We start from the raw sequence: 21076 nt of genomic DNA, 5'->3' as shown, positions 1-21076 counted from the left end.
GATCCCAAGCCCCTGTAAACCAGCCCCTCGCCAACTCAGGGTCTTAGCAAAATAAAGAAGCATCAGCGGAAAGGTGGATCCATAGAAAAATTCTTGGAAGGGAAAGATCCTAACTCAGAAAGACCTAGAACCTCTGAGGAGAATACGATTTGATCTTCAGCAGGGAAAGATTTCCTTGAAGAAATGAGGAAGGAGCTTAAAAGTCAACTGGAAAGTTTGGGAGAGACAATTAATACCTTGCAACAAGAAAACAAATCCTTAGAAAATACAACTGGACAAATAAAAAAAGAGAATAAATCTCTCATATCCTCAACTGGACAAATACAAAATGAGAACAAATCTCTCACATCATCAATTGGACAAATACAAAATGAGAATAATTCTCTCAGATACTCAATTGGGCAAATGCAAAAAGAAAATAATTCTCTTAAAACCTCAATTTGTCAAATGGAAAGCTCTTTCAAAAGTAGATTTAACCAATTGAAAAAGGAGTTGGAAAAGGTTAATGAAGAAAACTCCTCTCCCCCAAAAAAGAATGGAGACTGCAGAAACTAATGACTCCATAAGACAGTAAGAGTCAGTTAAACAAAATCAAAAAATAGAAAAAAATAGAAGAAAATGTAAAATACCTCATCAACAAAACCACTGACCTTGAGAACCTGAGAATTAGAGGACTTCCTGAAAACATTGAAGGGAAAAAAAAGCCTGGACTTAATATTACAGGATCTAGTGATGGAAAACTGCCCTGATATCATGGAATCAGAGGGCAAAGTAGTTATTCAAAGAATACATTGAACCCCTCCAGAAAAAGATCCTAAAATGACAACACCAAGGATTGTTTGTGTCCAAATTCCAGAACTATCAGATAAAAGATAAAATCCTGCAAGCAGCCAGAAAGAAACAATTTAAATATCAAGGAGCCACAGTAAGGATCATGCAGGACTGGGCTGCATCAACATTAAGGGATGGAAGGTCCTGGAAGGAGATATTTTGAAGAGCAAGGGAGCTTGGAATGCTGTAAAGAATCTACTTTAATGCAAAGCTGAGCCTTCTCTTCCAGGGAAAAAGATGGACATTTAATGAAATGGAAGAATTCCAAAAATTACTGATGAAAAGACCAGAGCCAAATAGAAAATTTGGACATCAAACAGGAGGTTCAAGAGACACATGAAAAGGTTAAAAAAAAAAAGAAAAAAGGGGGGTGGTAAAAAGAAAAAAAAAACTGCTATCCAGTAAGTTGAAACTGGCTATAACCCAGCATGGGGGGGAAAAGATTCTCATAAATCTTGAGAATTGTAACTCTAACAGAGAGAATATACCTAGCCAAAAATGATGGACATTCATGTCTCTATCCATGAGACTGCTATCTAAAGGGATGTAACTGGATTTAACCGCACTTGGGAGAAAGACTCCATTAACTCTCAAGAATTTTAACTCTATTAGATAGAATATACTGAAAGAGAAGTGACAGACACTCAGAATTTTCTATGACTCAGATAGAATGATCTATAAAACACTACCTCCTTAAAAAGAGGGACAGGAAAGAGACAGGAGGAGGGAGGAAATTGAATGGGGTAAATCTCATTATACTAAGAGGTACAAAAACCAATGCTAATAGAGGAGGAAAAGGGAGCAGGTGAGAAACACTTGAATCTTCTTCTGATCAGACTTGGCTTAAAGTCAACCTACACATATTCAGTTAACTTATAAAACATCTAACCTTTCAAGTATTAAAAGGGGGAAAGGGGGGGATGGAGAAAGGGAAGGGGAATGGGGGGGAAAGGGGAAATAACAAAAGGAAGGGAAGGGAAAAGGGAAAAAGGGAAAGGGGAAAGGGGAAAGAAAGGGGAGGGTGTGATAGAGGAGGGCAAACTCACTGAAGGGGGTGGTAATCAGAAACAAAATACTAGGGAATATGGATAAAGGGGGGAGAAAGGGGGAAAATACAAAAGGAGGGAAGATAGCATGGAGGGCAATAAAGAATTAGTAATCATAACCTTGAATGTGAATGGGATGAACTCTCCCTTACAAGGTAAGCGAATAGCAGAGTGGATTAAAAACCAGAATCCTACAATATGCTGCTTACAAGAAACTCATTTGAAGCAGAGGGATACATATAGAGTAAAGGTAATAGGTTGGAGCAAAATATATTTTGCTTCAGCTGAAGTAAAAAAAGCAGGGGTAGCAATCCTTATCTCAGACAAAGAAGCCTCAAAAATAGATAGCATTAAAAGAGACAAGGAAGGAAACTTTATCCTCCTAAAAGGTACCATAGAAAATAAAGTTATTTCAATACTGAATATATATGCACCCAGTGGGACAGCACCCAAATTCTTAGAGGAGAAGCTGAAAGAACTAAAGGAAGACATAGACAGCAAAACTCTACTAGTGGGAGAGCTCAACCTCCCAGTCTCAGAGCTAGATATATCGAATCATAAAACAAACAAGAAAGTACTTAAGGAGGTGAATAGATTCTTAGAAAAATTAGATATGCTAGACTTATGGAGGAAACTGAAAGGGGATAGAAAGGAATATATCTTGTTCTCTGCAGTACATGGAAGTTATACAAAAATTGACCATGTACTAGGACAAAAAAACCTAATATTCAACTGCAGAAAGGCAGAAATAGTGAATACATCTTTCTCTGATCACAATGCAATAAAAGTCATATGCAATCCTGGGCCAAGGAGATATAGACCCAGAACAAATTGGACACTGAGTAACCTCATTTTAAAAAATGAGTGGACCAAAAAATTAATTATAGAAAGAATTAACCATTTTTATCCTAAATAATGATAATAATGAAACAGGATTCAATCAAAGCGACTCTCAGGGGATATATCATAGCTCTAAATGCTTACATGAGTAAATAGGAGAAAGATGAAATCAATGAACTAAACATGCACCTAAAAAAGATTAGAGAAAGAACAAATCAAAAATCCCTAATTAAATACCAAATTAGAAATTCTACAAATTAAAGGAGAAATTAATAAAATCAAAAGCAAAAAACTATTGAATTAATAAATAAAATCCAAAGTTTGTATTATAAAAAAACAATAAAATTGATAAACCTCTGGTTAATTTGATTAAAAAAAGAAAGAAGAAAACCAAATTGCTAGTATCATAAATGAAAAAGGTGAACTCACCACCAATGATGAGGAACTTAAAGTAATAATTCGAAATTATTTGCCCAACTCTATGGCAATAAATTTGATAATCAAAGCAAAATGGATGAATATTTACAAAAAAATATAAGTTGCCCAGGATAAATGGAGAGGAGATTAAATATCTAAACAACCCTATTTCAGAAAAAGAAATTCAAGAAGCCATCACTGAAGTCCCTAAGAAAAAATCTCCAGGCCCTGATGGATTCACAGGTGAATTCTACAAACATTTAAGGAACAATTGTTTCCAATTCTATATAAAGTCTTTGGAAATATTGGGAAAGATGGAACTCTGCCTAACTCTTTCTATGAAACCAATATGGTGCTGTTACCTAAACCAGGAAGAGTTAAAACAGATAAAGAAAATTATAGACCTATTTCCCTGATGAATATAGATGCAAAAATCTTAAATAAAATCTTAGCAAAAAGAATACAACCAGTTATCCCTAGGATAATATATTATGATCAAGTAGGATCTATTCCAGGGATGCAGGGTTGGTTCAATATTAGCAAACCTGTTAGTATACTCAATTATATCAACAACAAACCTATCAGAAATCATATGATCATAGCAATAGATGCTGTAAAAGCTTTTGACAAAATACAGCATCCATTGCTACTAAAAACACTAGACAGTGTAGGAATAAACGGACTGTTCCTTTAAATAATTAGCAGTATCTATCTGAAACCATCAACAAGCATTATATTCAATGGGGAGAGGCTAGAGGCATTCCCAATAAGATCAGGGGTGAAACAAGGGTGCCCATTATCACCACTACTATTCAATATTGTATTAGAAGTGTTAGCATATGTAATTAGAGAAGAAAAAGAAATTGAAGGAATTAGAATTGGGAAGGAAGAGACAAAACTCTCACTCTTTGCAGATGACATGATGGTCTACCTAGAGAATCCCAAGAAATCATCCAAAAAACTACTGGAAACAATTAGCAATTTTAGCAAAGTTGCAGGTTATAAAATAAACCCTCCTAAATCCTCAACCTTTCTATATATGTCTAGCAAGATACAGCAGGAAGAGCTAAAAAGAGAAATCCCATTCAAAGTAACCTCAGACAATATAAAATACTTGGGAGTCTATTTGCCAAGACAGACTTAGAATCTTTTTGAGAACAATTATAAAACACTTCTGACACAAATTAAATAAGTTTTAAATAACTGGGCAAATACCAACTGCTCATGGATAGGTAGAGCTAATATAATAAAAATGACAATTTTACCAAACCTAAACTATCTGTTTAGTGCCCTACCAATCAAAATTCCAAAAAATTACTTTAATGAGTTAGAAAAAATTGTAAATAAATTCATATGGATAAATAAAAAGTCAAGAATTGCCAGGAGCTTAATGAAAAAATGTGCAAAAGAAGGTGGCTTAGCCCTAACTGATCTAAAATTATATTATAAAGCATCCATCATCAAAACTGTTTGGTATTGGCTAAGAAACAGAGTGATGGATCAGTGGATAAAACCACTGTAACCAAGATCAAAAGAAATGCAGTAAATTGGGAAACAATCTTTACAACTAATGATTCTGACAAAGAACTCATTTCTAAAATATACAGAGAACTGAGTCATATTTTTAAAACAAAAAGTCATTCCCCAATTGACAACTGGTCAAAGGATATGCAAAGGCAATTTACAGATGAGGAGATCAAAGCAATCCGTAGCCATATGAAAAAATGATCTAAATCATTAATTATTAGAGAAATGCAAATTAAAGTTTCTCTGAGGTACCACCTCACACCTCTCAGATTGGCCAATATGACCAGAAAGGATAATGATCATTGTTGGAAGGGTTGTGGGAAATCTGGGACACTGTTACACTGTTGGTTGGAGCTAGGAACTCATCCAACCCTTCTGGAGAACTATTTGGAACTATGCCCAAAGGGCAACAAAAATGTGCATACCCTTTGACCCAGCAATACAACTACTGGGTATATATCCTGAAGATATGATGAAAAAGGGTAAAAACGTCACTTGTACAAAAATATTTATAGAAGCCCTGTTTGTGGTGGCAAAGAATTGGAAATCAAGTAAATGTCTTTCAGTTGGTGAATGGCTTAGCAAAATGTGGTATATGTATGTAATGGAACACTACTGCTCTATTGGAAACCAGGAGGCATGGGATTTCAGGGAAACCTGGAGAGATTTGCATGAATTGATTCTGAGTGAGATGAGCAGAACCAGAAAAACACTGTATACCATAATAGCAACATGGGAGTGATGATCAACCTTGAAGGACTCCCTCATCCCATCAGTGCAACAATCAGGAACAATTTTGGGCTGTCTACAAAGGGGAGTGCCATCTCTATCCAGATAAGGAGATGTGGAGTTTAAACAAAGTTCAAGGAGTATTCCCTTTAAATTAGAAAAAAAACAGATATCTTATTGTCTGATCTTGTTACCTCTTAGAGTTCTTGTCTCTTCTTTAAGGATATGATTTCTCTCTCATCACATCCAATTTGGATCAAGTTACAACATGGAAACAAAGTAAAGACTGACGGATTGCTTTCCGTGGGGAAGTGGGGGGAGGGAATTAAGATTGGGTGGAAAATTGCAAAATTCAAATAATATCTTTAATAAAAATAAATTTAAAAAAAACAAAGTAAAGTACAAGTGTAACTTAGAGAAGTTTATTCTGGGCTCAGTATGAAGGCAGATGAAATTCAGTTTTAAGTAGAGAGTAAAAAGCCAAAGTGCTTTTATGATGCCCTGAAAGCTATCTATAGGTGAAAGACATATAATGCATCTCAGCTACTCAGTGCTAGTGGAGCCGCATTGAATAATGATAAGGACATGATACTAGAAAGATGTATTGCGGCAGTTAGGTGGCATAGTGGATAAAGCGCTGGCCTTGGAGTCAGGAGTACCTGGGTTCAAATCCGTTCTCAGACACTTAATAATTACCTAGCTGTGTTGTTTTGGGCAAGTCACTTAACCCCATTTGCCTTGCAAAAAAATCCCTAAAAACAGATGTATAGAATACTTTCATAATATTTTTAATAGACTGTCATCAATCAATGAAAAAACCATTGAATGTTAACCTCAAGTTGAAGTCAATCTATCCATAGCTGAAGTTCTAACTGAAGAAACAGTTCTGAATGTCTTTAGGCACTTTTCATTTTGCAAAGCTCCTGGTACTGGTTCTATTCCAGCTGAGTTTTAAAAGATGGGGAGTCCATTGGTATTCAAAAACTGACTGAAATTTTTCAAGTTATATGGCATGAAGAGGTTATTCCCTAGGATTTAAAGGATGCTTCTATTGTTCAGCTCTATAAAGGCAAAGGGAAAAAGAATGTCATCTAACAACCACAGGGGTGTTTCTCTTTTAGTCATTGATGATAAGATTCTTGTCAGAGTTCCCCTCAATAGACTAATGCTTCACATGGAAGATGGTCACCTGCCTGAGAGCCAATGTGACTTCAGAAATGGTTGAGGAATTGTTGATATGGTATTTGCTGCAAAAAACTCCAGAAAAATTGCCAGGAGCAGAAAACAGGTCTCTATATAATATTTGTAGATCTGACCAAGTCCTTTGATAGCATCAATCAGGAGGGCCTATAGAAAAATTAAGTCAAAATGTTGTTGCCTGGTGAAGTTCATCAGTATTGCCTATCAGTTTTATGATGGTGTGCTTGCCCAGGTTCGAGATAGTGGACTATACCCTCATGAATTCCAAGTCACCATTGGAGTGAAACAAGATTGTGTCCTTGCTGCCATGCTTTTTAGTAAGATGATTTCAGTAATGTTATCAGATATCTGCACACAGCAAGGTCAGTAACTGCACTGATGGTATAGTCTTCAACTTTAAAGAGCTACAAGGCAAGACCAAAGTGCAGATGATTGTGAATTCAGTGCAGCCTCTGAAGCTTAGACGTAACAAAGTATGGATCAATGCTCTGCTCTTGTGCTAACTTTGGCCTTGGAATTAACACCAAGAAAACAAAGGTGCTCCATCAGTCAATATTACATCATTCATATGTGTAATCCTTGATTACAGCTAATGGAGAAATTTTGAATATTGTGGATAAGTTCATCTATCTTTGTGGTATACTTTCCATGGAGGTAGACATTGATCATGAGATTGACACCCATTGCCAGAACTTCTTCAGTATTTGAGAGGCTCTGAAGTGAAGTGTGGGAAAGAAAAGTTATTTGACAGCAGATTGAAGATCCAAAGAGAACTTGTGCTGAATTGCTGTATGCCTGTGAAACCTGGACAGTCTACCAATGCCATACAAGGAAAGATCACATGAAAGTATATGATATCAGACATAGGAGGTACTTTCTCAAGCATTCAAACATTACTTCAGAGAGCACAACCACTATGGTCTGGTCACATTGTTAGAATGTCAAATGTATGCTTGCCAAAAAACTTTTATGGATAACTCACACAGGGCAAGTGCTCACAAGAGGGTCAGAAGAAGTAATATTGGGACACCCTGAAGATCTCTCTTAAGAACCATAGAATTGATTGTGCAGCATGGGAGACACTAGCACAGGACTGCCCAACATGGCATGCCCTTATCACTGAGGGTGCTGGTGCTCTATAAGCAAGGCAGAATTGAAGCAGCTGAAAGGAAATGTGAGCTACAGAAGTCTAGAGTAAATTCTTCAGGTGTTCACTTGGACTATTTATGCCTGACCTGTGGTAGAGTTTTCTGAGCTCATAGTGGTCTTATCAGTCACAGTTGGACATGCTATAATTAGTTTCAAACATAGTGATGTCATCTTGGTTTTCTTCAATAATGAAGGACAAGTACCAATCAATCATGCACTCCAAGTTTTTAATGGATGTTTCTCATTATTCCAGAAAGAATAAGTTGAATTTAGCACAGAAAAAAATTAAAGTCTTATTTTCTTATAGCCGATGTTGTTTAACCATTTGAGTAATGTCAACTTTTGTAACTATATTTGGGCTTTTCTTGGCAGAGAAACTGGAATAATTTGCCTTCTCTAACTCATGTTACAGTTGAGGAAACTAAGGTAAATGGTCATAAATTTACTAAATATCAGAGGTCAGATTTGACAGAGAATGTCCAGAGGCTAGAATCCAAGTTCAGCAATCTTTTTTTTCCTGTACCACCTAATTGACCTAGATAAACCTGGACAAGTTTTTTGATTTCTTTATACCTCATTTTTTCTCTGAGAAATATGGAAAATCAATGTCATCAATTTGGAAGATTCATAAGGACCAATGAAATAATGCCTTTTGCAATACATTACAAATCTCAATTCCTTATATAAATGCAATTTATTACAATCTAAAAAGTTATAAACTGAAGAGGAAGGGAATCAAGAAAATGAAGAGCCTGAAGTTCATGTCTTCTGAACATTTTTTAAAGGAATTGATATTGTTTACTGAGGAGAAGGGAAGTCTATTATTGACAGCATAACTATCTTTATCTTTAAGTATTTAAAGGGTAATTATGGGGAGGTGATTATTAGACATTTTCTGGCACAAGAAGAAGAACTAGCAGTATTGGGAGGCATATTTAAGTTGAAAATGAAGGAAAAGCTTCCCAGCAGTTATTGTTCTCCCAAAATGGAATGGACTGCCATTGAATATTGTAGATTTCTACTTATTAGATATTTTTGAGTAAAGGTTGGATGACTTCCAGTCTATTATATCTACAGAAAGAATTCTTTTTTAAGGTATAGCTTAGACTAGTGGACTATCAAGTTTTCTTCTAACTCTAAAACTATAACAAACAAATCATTCCTTATTTTTAATCCTTTGGTATATAATAAAAGCTAAATTTTATAGGGACAATACTTATATAAAATACATTAAACATTTCAGATAAAATGGTAGGTTTTTTTCTTACATTTTATTTATTATGATAATTACCCAAATCTTTTATTAAGCATTTAAAAAATTCAAACACATGGCCCTAGAATCCATAAAAACAGGTTTTAATGAGGAATTGTGGATTTATTTTGTTATTGTAAGAATTTATGTCCTTGAAAATTAAAAAAATCTTAAATGTTGATCATTTCCCTCAAAATGATACAAAATTCAACAAAGTGCCTACTTTTAGAAGGTCCAGTGGATGTAAATTTAGCAATGACTAAATTCCTATAGTTGTAATCTCTTGGGAAGATGTGATATTATATATACACACAATGTATATATATATATATACATATATGTATATATATATACATATATATATACACAATGCATGATTGAAAGAAGAGATGGACACTGATTATGAATCTTGATAGAAAAGAAAGTGGTAAACAAATGGTGGTAATGTATTTCTTTGTTTCCTCTTATTTATAAAATATTTGTTAATCAGTTTTGTTGTTATCTTTTGTTTTTATACCACAGTATTTTCTGGATCTATCCTACATATCTGCCCCGAAGGAACACTCCTTTGTACCAAATCAATATACATGAACCTTAAATTTACATTATGCTTTAGGACTTGTAAAACATTTTACATATATTTTCTCATGTAATTTTCATGTGAACCTGAGAGGGGGGTACAATTATTATTCTCATGTTACATGTGAGGAAAATGGGTTAGAAGTTTATTGAGTTACCCAGGGTCACACAGTGAACTTTTGATGCTGTTTGAACCCAGATCTTGATTTCAAATCAAGTCCTCTATTTACTGTACTAGCTCAAAGGATGTTCTCCTCTTCAGTGAAAGGGAAGGACTGTTTTTTTGTCTCTTCTTTGGGGACAATTCAATGCTTGGTTCCCTTTTGATATGCTTATTCCAATGAAATTACAGTGTGCTTTGTTATCCCTGTTTCACTCAGCATCAGTAATACAAGTATTTCTAATTCTTCCTTGATTCTTGCCATTTCTAATTGTGACAACAATACATGATTATACTCAAAGTCCACCATTTAGTTAGGACACAGTTAATGAGTAAACCTTTATGCTTCAGTATTTGAAACTACAAAAAGTGCTGTGAATATTTGGTATACATAGGTCCAATCTTTCTTCATCCTCTTTGGAATAAATGATATCATTACAATGTCAGATTTTGAATGATCTAGTAATAATTCCTAACATAATTCCAAAATGTTTCCCAGAATGTTTGGATGAGATCACACTTTGCTTACTAATGTACTCCTGCATTGCCCCTATACCATCAATATTAACAGTTTCCAAATTTTGTTTTCTTTTATCCATTTTCAGTGATTGAAGTGAAACATATTTATTTTCATAAGTATTTCTCATTTTACTAGTAAACTAGAGGAGATTTTCATTGTTATTTTGCAGTTCTTTTTCTGAAAGTTATTTGTTTATATCCTTTGGGTAATTATCTATTGGGTAATTATCTTTTTTTTTATTTTATAATAGGCCTTAGAAGAGATTTTGATGTGGAAAAGACACCCAAAAAGACATTTGATCTGAAAAGAAACTTTCTTTTATTATTCTATCTACATTATTTTAATTTGTGTAAATCCCTTAAAATTAAAGAAATAATGATCCTTTTATAATGATTTATCAAATTTCATATTTGCTTAAGATTTTCTATTAGCAATACTGGTGAAAATATATGATATTACCCTTTTTATTTTTAAAAATGATAACCATTTAGATAGAACACCTTGTGATAAATATTTTAGATGCTGATCTAAACTGATCTTCTATCAAAGTACTTTTCTCTTTTTTCCCATGTCCAATATGGAGATGTTCCAGTACTTATGTGTTTATGTTCATCCAATGATGGGCTACTGAGTTCAATTGCTTATTATCATTTGTATAGCATATTCTACTTATCTAAAATATTTAAAACAGTCCAGATAATATTGGTGGTTTTTATTTTGAAATAGAAACTCGCCTGGCTGCCTCAGCCTCCTCCTCGGCTCCGCCTCGAGCCCCCGGCGGAGGCCCGGCCTCAAGGGGATGCGCTGAGGGAGACCCCGGAGGGGAGGCGCCGGGCCCCGAACACTCCCTGGCCTCGCTGGCCGCCTGGCCGTCTCCGGCTCCACTCTGGCCATTGATGCGCCTCCGAGGAGGCCCGGAAAGGAGCGGGGCAGGAGGAGCTTCGGGACGGAGCCGCCGCCACCCAGACCCTCGCCATGGCCAGCAGGCAGCCCGCCGGACCCCCGGCCGCCCAACTCGAAGCCGGGGCAGTTCCGGAGGGACCTGGAGAAGTCGGGAGTGCTGGACATGCTCACCAAAGTACTGGTTGCCTTGTATGAAGAACCAGAAAAACCCCAACAGCGCATTGGATTTTCTAAAGCATCACTTATTAGCTGCAACGCCAGAGAATCCAGAAATAGAGTTGCTTCGCATAGAATTGGCAGAGGTGAAAGAGAGATTTGAAGCTGTATCAGAAGAAAACAAAAAACTGAAAGCAAAGCTTGCTCAGTATGAACCACTTCAGGAGGAGAAGCGTGCTGAATAGATTCTTCTCAGTTGAAAAGGCACTGAAAACTGGCTTTGTACGATTTGCATAGTTTGTATAGTACATAATCAGTCTTTTATGGACAGATACTATAGAACTCTTCTAATATGTTAAATTCACAAATCACATTTAATTGTTATAAATACACTTAGAATCAGTAATAAATAAACTTAATATAATTTTCTTTGACTCATAAAGCAGGAAAATCAAAAGTAAATCCTGAGAAATTCTAAACACAGCCATCTAAATTGTTTTCATTACCTTAAAAATGTAATTATCTGTCATTTGTCTCAACTTGTACTGTTGTTACATGCTTTGTAAAGCTGACAACGTTGTAGTTGTGAGGCTCTCCTATGAGCTTGGCCACAGCCCTGCACGTGTTTCCTTGGAGCCCCTGTGGACTCTTTGTTGAGATGATGTGCCTTGGATGCTATCTCGGCTTGCATTGGCTCGATGGCCTTCTCTCCTGCACTCTGCTCTTGTGATTATGCTTCGGCTGCTGGTTCACATGGTGCTTTGTAGTGGACTTTCCTGTGTTCCTCTTGCACCTTGGCCTTTGCCTATTTGTTGTGCAGCTTGCTATATAGTGGCACTTCCTGAGCCAAAGTTCATGGAACTTTAAACAGCGTCAGACCTGTTGCTACTAATGCACTGTGTAGCCCTGGGCAAGTCACTTCCTCTCACCAGGCCTCAGTTTCCCTTTCTGTAAACTGAGGGGCTTGCTCTTTGTGGTCTCCAAGGTCCCTTCTAGTTCTGATGTTCTGTAATTCTTGTGACCATTTCTTCCCAATGAAACTTGCTTAATTTATGTTCAGTACTGATCAAAGGCGGTCCTGAAAGGAGACAGTCCTAGAATTTTGTACCTATACTTCATTTGTAGAGTGTATTTCACCCCTAAGATATTTTTCCCTTTAGTCTTTCATCTCAGCCTTAGAATCCATCCCTAAGAAGTAGGAAGAGCAGGGTTGAGGTACAGAAGGACCCTTTTCCCTTTGCCCCAGGCCTCTTTTAAATTACCTTATATTACCAGCCCACCTAGTACTTGTGTGACCTCATTTGTGAGTCACTTCATCAAAATGAGGGGTCTGGACTAGCTGACCTTTTGCTACTTCTGGCTTTAAATACAATTGCTTATACTTTACTTTCCAAATTGTGCCCTTATAGATGGCACAGTGTTTTCTAATAATCATTGGGATATGAAAGTGTCTCTGTTAAGACTGGCTTGGTTAGTAATAACACATTACAACCTCTGTTAAAAGCTATTCCATCTTGATGGTACTAAATCTAGTTAATCCAATGTGCCTTGCTGGTCCCACTCTTTACATCTGTGGAGGTGGTTTAAATGCAATACTTTTAATTCAGCTGTTTTTTATTAAGCACCTGCCTAAGGGTAAGGTGCTTGTGGAATCTACAAAAATGAATGCAGTCTAGCAGTTATGCTACCACTACACTACCAGACCCTATGTAAAGTGCCACAAGAGAAGGAAAGGAGGTATTCAATTCAGTTGTGAAGGAGATATCACTTTCACCTTTGGGAGAAGTGAGATTAGGTTGGGGCAAGGGAATCAATTGCATTTACCTAATTTAATTAAATGGTGTGAAACTCCTCCATGAATGGGTTTGGACAGGCTTCTGTCAGGGGCTAACCATTTCTTTTTTGGATGGAGTTACTAGAATGTCTGATGTAGGGCATGTATCTTGGAACAAGTCTTCTTGAATCCAAAGTTTAAGGATCCACAAATTTCCTCAGTATGGATACACCACCTCCACTAACTCAGATTTCTGCTGTAATATTGTGTGGCCTTGATCTTATAATTTAGAAAGATTGGTCTTGAGATGAGAATACAGTCTGTCACTGGGTTACTACTTCAAGAACCCGGGACCACCATCATTTGTTATATGATGTGGCAAAATGTGGGTTGGATGGGTGATCATGTGGCTAATTAAAGCTGGTTGAACTTTATAAAAAAGAAATAGAAACTCTCTAATTCTTCCAATTTAATTTTGTTTTTATTTTGTTGAATTTTTTAAAGTGTATCTTTCAAATTTGAATGGTATAGCATTAAGTTTCAAATATATTAATAGAGTTAGTACCACAATTTTTATTTTTTGTTGGGACCTGACAATAAAAAATTAATGCTCTTTCTTTATTTAGGTCTTCATTTCTATAAATGACATTTGGAAATCAAATGAATAGAAATCTTATGAATATCTTCGCAGTTTAACACTTATTTGGGGGAGTTATTTTGAATCGTATTATTTTCTGTGCCTGCATGTGCCTGCGTGTGTGTGTGTGTGTGTGTGTGTGTGTGTTTGTGTGTGTGTAATCCACCTTGTCACAACTGTTTGGAGTGATCAAAGTGAAGGCACACATAAATACATCAGTTGAACTAAAGATTTATTGGTTTTGGATTTTTTTTTTGGTTTTGTTTTTGTTCCAGACATGTGATTTCATGCTTTCTTCCAATACAGATCAGTAGCTGTTCTGTAGAGCATTAGAAAGCTGCCTTAGGAAGAAGGAGAGGGCAGTGTTGAAAGTCTGGCCTTGAACAAAAATCCTGCTTATTATAATGACAGCATTCAATTCACAAGGTGTATTTCAAACAAACAAAAAAAAAAACCAAAATTTAAATTTTGTTTCTAGTCTACTAGTTTTCTATTTTATCCTTTCTTTAATTTTTCAAGGTTTTTTATTTGCTGCATATTTTATGTTTAATTTGATTTTCTAGCTTTTTTCTTTAAATTGCTCACTCAGTTCATTAATTCTTCACTTTTTCTATTATGATAATAATAAGGATAAATATGGCACTTTAATATTTGCAAAGCACTTTACATATCAATTCAATTTTCCTCACAAAAACCAGTAAGGTTGATGTTATTATTATCCCTGTCTTTATAGATAATGAAACAGAAACTGAGACTATATGACTTATTCAGGGTAAATTCATTTTGATACATTGAGTCAATTTATAAAATAGAAGTCAATGGCCCACCACCTTCATTTTGCCCAAACAGAATTCCACTGAACAGTTTTTTGTGGATATCTTTCTTGTACTACCCTCAAAATATAAATGCACAAAAAAGTTATTATTAAGCATTTACCACTAACCAGAGAGTCTACTATGCATTCAGCATACAAAGAAAGGCAATAGACAGGCCATGTCCTCAAAAAATCTCATAACTGCCTCTAATGGAGGAGGCAACAAGCAATTGTGTTCAAACAGATTACATATAGGATAAATAAATAATAATTATAAGTAATTAATAAGTATAGACAATGAGCAATAAGCAAAGGAAAGACACTAGAATTAAGATGAATTAGTAAAGGATTCCTGAAGAACATTAGATTTTATCTGACACTTGAAGGAAGCCAAGGAAGCAGGAGGAAGAAATGTAAGAGTGCAATCCAGGCATGGGGATCAGCCATTAAATATGCCAGGAGCCAAGAGATATAGTGTCTTATTCATGTAAAGACGAGACCAATGTCATTGCCTAAAATAGTACATTTGATGGGGAAGAGTTGGTAGTAGAAAACTGGAAAGAGAAGAGAAGGGACTAGGTTGAATATCCTTAGTCGCCACATATAACTACAGGTGGACTGATGTGTGACAACAGACATATGAAGAAAGGCAGACCGATAGGCAGGCAGATAGACACAGACACAGACACACACAGACACACACACACACACACACACACACACACACACACATACACACACACACACACACATGCCAAAACCAACCAATCAAACTGAGAACCAGAACATCGTGATTTTAAATTTCTTTGCTACACCTACATCCCAGTTTCTTATTTCATGCCACAAAGTCCTCTCAGTATCAATGCATAAATCTAGCTTCCTAGGTAGAGCCAAGATGGTTGAGATAAATTAGCAAACTCCTTGAGCTTTTTCTAATTTTCCTCTGAAACAACTTTAAATTAAGCCTCTAAACAGACTCTGGAGTGACAGAATCTACAAAAAGATAGAGTGAAATTTCAACTCAAGATATTTTGGAGGGACTTCAGGAAAGATTTCTCTTTTTGGGGTAAAAGGGGAGCATAGCCTAGGTAGAAAACAGGGAAACTAGCTTGAGGCACTTGGTCAAAGAGCAGATTAATGAACAAGGTCCATGGATCTCAGCTCAGCAGGCTGGGGGCATAATAGTTTAGCAGATATAGACATAGCTCCAACATGAAATACATACTACAAGCCCAAGAACACCAGGGCAGCAGGTGGGATTAGGTCAGGATCCCCTAAAGCAGGGATCAAGCTGCCTGAACTTGAGGCCCAGTGGGGATGACCACAAAAAATTTCAGATGGTGCCCCCTATGCCCCAGAGACAGAGCTCAGTTTTTAAAATGCGTAAAAACAAAATAAACAGAGTAGAAAGGTACTATGATGACAGGGAAGATCAAAACACCATTCTGGGAGAGGAAAAGCAGAGACAAAACATCTATATGTCAATCCTCAAAGGGAAATATGAATTGGTCTCAAGACCAAAAACGTATCTTGAAAAATCTCAAAAAGCATTTTAAGAATCAAATAAGACAGATAAAAGAAAAATTAGAAAAAGAAATGAGTCATGTAAGAGAATTCTCAAATAAATTTGAAAAGGAAGCACAAAATTTTATTGACATAAATAATACTTTAAAAAGTAGACTTGGCCAATTGGGAAAAGAAAGCAATGCTTTCAAAAGTAGATTTGACCAAATGGAAAAGGAGATTCAAAAGTTAACTGAAGAAGATAATTCTTTAGAAATTAGTGTTGGGCATGAGCAAACTAATGATATTATAATGCATCAAGAGTCAATCAAATGAAATCAAAAGACTGGGAAAAGTAGAAGAAATTCTAAAATACTAATAGGAAAATTGAAGGACCTGGAAAATAGATCCAGAAGAGATAATTTTCAAAACTATTCTTCTACCTGAAAGCATTGATTAAAAAAAGAGTCTAGACAATATATTACAGGAAATTATTAAAGGAAACTGACCAAATAGCCTAGAGCAAGAGAACAAAATAATCCTTGAAAGAATCCACTGAACACCTCCTGGAAGAGAAAACAAAATAAAAACTCCAAGGAATAATGTAGCCAAATTAAAGTATTGATCAGCTCAAGGAGAAAATAACAACCAAACCAGAAACAATTGAAATATCAATCAGGCACAGTCAGGTTTTATCAGGTTTCAGCATTAAGGTACTGAAGGACTTGGAATATGGTACCCTGGAGGGCAAAGTAACTTTGAGTAAAACCAAGAATGAAGTTCCCTACAAAATTCAGCATACTCTTTTAGGGAAAAGATGAAGATTTATTGAAATATAGGACTTTCAAATTTCCCTGATAAAAAGACCAGAGCAGAATAGAAAATTTGATCTTCAAATACAGGACTCAACAGGTTTTTAAAAAGGTAAATAGAAAGAAGAAAAATGTTAGTCAATAAGACTAAACTGTTCACATCCCTACACAAGAAATAAATATTTCAACTCGCGAGAATTGTATTTCTATTAAAATAATTGGAAGTGGTATATTTAGTGAGTATGGATGATTATGTTGTGATGACATTAAGGAAAAAAAGACATAAAAAGGGATTATTCTGGAAGAAACACGGGGAATCAGAAGAGGGTAAAACACATCACATGAAAAAGCATAAAGGACCCATTATAGTAGAGGTAAAGAAATGAGATTGTGAACATGGATTGAATCTTACAATCAAAAGATCTGTCACAAAGAGAAAATGGCAGCATACACTATGAACTTAAGTTTAGAAATTTCTCTTACCTATAGGGAAGCAGAAGGGGAAAGAGGAAAGAAAGGGAAAGGAATGGCAGATAGAAGGCAGGGCAGAAGTAGGAGAGAAAGAGGAAAGAAAAAAAAGGGAAACTGCTAGAAGGGAGTGAAGACTGAGGCAGGTGGTGGTCAGAAGCAAAGTACTGATAGAGAGAGATTGGGTGAAGGGAAAGAAAATAGTATAAATGTGGAAAAAAGGAATGGAGAGTTAGCAATCATAAATCTGAGTGGGATGCACTCTCCCATAAAATGAAAGAAGATAGCAGAGAGGTTTAAAAACCAGATTGCTACAATATGCTACACATTTGAAGCAGAGAGATACACAAAATAAAGGTAAAAGACTGGAGCATAAAAGATTATACTTTACCTGAAGAAAAAAAAAAAAAACAAGGGCAGCAATTCTGAACTCAGGACAAAGTAAAAGCAAAACTGCCCTAAATAAAAGAGATAAAAAGGAAGCTAGATTTTAATTGATCTTTTATTTTTACATGTACATTATGAAAGTTTTTCAAACTTTATCTATATGCATATGCATATTTTTAAGTTACATACTTTTCTCCATCCTCCCTTTCTAACCCGCTCACCTCAGTGACAGTCAGGTGAATATTTGTTAAATATGTTTATAGATTAGTCATTTTCAGTATGAGGAACTAGGATTAAGGAAATAGAAAGAAAACTATGGGACAGGAAAGAAATACATCATAGAATTTTTTTTAAAGTGAATGGAGTATTCAGATTCTGAAGCAGTTTTTTTGATGGTTTGTTTGGTTTGCTTTGCTTCCTCTGGGGATAGCATTGTCCATAGTTAATCTAATAGGGTTGTTCTAGCTCTCTGAACTGCTGAGAGGAGCTGCATCCATCAAGTTTGATCAACTCACATTGTTGCTGATAATGCTGATAATAGCACATTCTCTTGGTTTCTGCTATCTTTGCTCAGCATCATATCCTGTAATACATTCCATGCTTCTCTAGAGTCAAACCATTTATTGCTACTTATATAATAACAGTTTTACATAATATTCATATACCATAGCTTGTTCAGTCATTCCCCAATCGATGGGCATCCACTCAACTTCCAAATCTTTGCCACTACAAAAAGAGCTGCTATGAATAATTTGGAACATATGGGGTTTTTCTCATTTTTATGAATTCTCCTGGATATCGGTGTAGTATTGGAATTGCTGGGGCAAATTTTGTTGCTCTTTGGGAATAATTGCATATTGCTCTCCAGAATGGTTGGATTGGTTCACAGCTCTACCAGCAATGTATTAATGTCCTGATTCTCCTGTAACTTCTCCAGTATTGACCATTTTTTCCCTTTTTATCATCTTAGTCAATTTAACAGGTGTGAGGTGATATCCCATAGTTGTTTTAATTTTTATTTCATTAATCAATAATAAGTTGGAGCATTTTTTCATATGTTTATATAGAATTTTAATTTCTTCATTTGAAAATTGTCCGTTCATATCCTTTGACCATTTGTCAATTGCAGAATGACTTGCAATCTTATAAATTTGATGCAGTTCTCTATATATTTTAGAAATGAGTCCTTTTTTCAGAACTCCTAGCTGTGAAAATTGCTTCTGAGTTTTCTGTTTTCATTCTAATTTTGGAAGCATTGTTTTTATTAGTGCAAAATCTTTTTAATTTGATTTAGTCAAAATAATCCATTTTGCAATTTATAATATACTCTAATTCTTTGTTGGTCATACATTTCTTCCCTTGCATTTTATAGTTAGAATATTTATTAGTCTATTAAGTGTTCTATGTTGTCACACTTTATGTCTAAGTCCTGTAGCCATTTTGACCTTATTTTTCTATAGGGTGCATATGTGGGTCTATACTTCATTTTTTCCATACTGATTTCCAGTTTTCTCAACAATTTTTTTCAGATAGTGAGTTCTTATCCAAGAAGCTAATGTCTTTGGGTTTGTCAAACAGTTCATCACTTTAGTCATTTACTACTGTGTTGGCAGCCACTTGAGCAAGTTTGGGTTAGAAAGTCAGTTATGACAAAAAGATCCAAACTCTGGTGACCCTCGTGCTGAAGGCCCTCCATAGAACTCTGCTGTAATAACACAACTGCATTATCCACGGTCTCAATTACGTGAGGCCAAACTTCTTGATTGGGGTTACATCATGCTAGGTTATTACCTGCACTAGTTTTAGAAACATCATTGTTTTATCCTCTATGCTAATTTCGTGATTTTCTGCTATAAAGAACTGTCTGATACTATCAAAAAATGGCTCTGCTATTTGTCCTGCTAGCATTCCCAACCACATGTATGCATGTTTCTTTTCTCTCTTGAACTGAATTAACTCCCTGGTGGATAGGGGAACTCAGTATTTGGTGCCCAATGTGGGGCACAAACCACCAACCCTGGGATTAAGAGTCCCATGCTCTACCAACAGAGCGAGGCTGGCAGTTTCTTTGACCCTACCCTAATCCACTACTGATCCATTACTCTCTTTCTTAACCAGTATCAGGCAATTTTGATGACTGCCACTTTATAGTGTAGTTTTAGATTTGATAGAGCTAAACCACCTTACTTTACATATTTTTTTTCAGAAGTTCCCTTAATATTCTTCTCCTTTTATTGCTCCAGATAATTTTGTTATTATTTTTTCTAGCTTAGTAAAATAATGATTTGATAGATTGACTGGTTTGATTCTGAACAAGTAACTTAATTTGGGTAGAATTGTCATTATTATTATTATTATTATTATTATTATTATTATTATTATTCTATTAGCCCAACCTAAGCATGAGCAATTGACATTTTTCCAATTTTTTGGATCTGCCTTTATTTAGGTGAGAAGTGCTTTGTAATTATGTTCATACAGTTCTGGGTTTGTATTTATTATTATCTACAGTTACTTTAAATAGCATTTATCTTTCTATTTCTTGCTCTTAGGTTTTGCTGTTCATATATAGAAATGCTGATTTTTTTTGTGTGGGTCTATTTCATATCCTTCTACTCTGCTGAATTTGTTCAGTGTTTCAAGTATTTTAATATGTTTTTGTTGGGTTTTCTTATTATATTACCATATTATCTGCAAAGACTGAAAGCTTTGCTTCCTATTGTCAAATCAGATTGTTACAATTTCTTTTTCTTCTCTTGTTGCTAAAACTAATGTATCTTTTTTAGAAAGATTTTATTTTGAACTTTAAAATTTTCCCCTAATCTTGCTTCCCTCCCCCCACTACAGAAGGCAGTCTATTAGTATTTACATTGTTTCCATGGTATACATTGATCTAAATTGAATGTGATGAGAGAGCAATCATATCATCCCATTCACATTTAAACTTATAAATAAAAACTCTTTATTGCCCTCCATGCTATCTTACCTCTGTTTGCATTTTCCCCTTTTTTAACTTTATAAATATTCCCCAGTATTTTGTGAATACCACTACCTTCAGTGTGTTTGCTCGCCTATATCCAGCACCTCTCTCATTTCTTTCCACTTTGCCCCTTCTTCCTTACCTTCTTTCTGTTAGTTCCTCTTTTCCTCCCCACTCCCCTTTTCCCCTTTTAATACGTTAAAGGTCAGATGAATTTCTTAACTTAACTGAGTGTATATATGTTAACTTTAAGCCAAATACGATGACAGTAACATATAGGCAGTTCTCACCTCCTCCCTTCTTTCCCTCTATTGTAATAGGTTCTTTGTTCCTCTTAATATAATGAGATTTACTCCATTTAGTCTCCTCCCTCCCCTGATTGCCTTACTGAC

This window comes from Macrotis lagotis, chromosome 7 (genome assembly GCF_037893015.1).
Source record: "Macrotis lagotis isolate mMagLag1 chromosome 7, bilby.v1.9.chrom.fasta, whole genome shotgun sequence".
NCBI lineage: Eukaryota > Metazoa > Chordata > Mammalia > Peramelemorphia > Peramelidae > Macrotis > Macrotis lagotis.
This window is presented reverse-complemented; position numbering follows the sequence as displayed.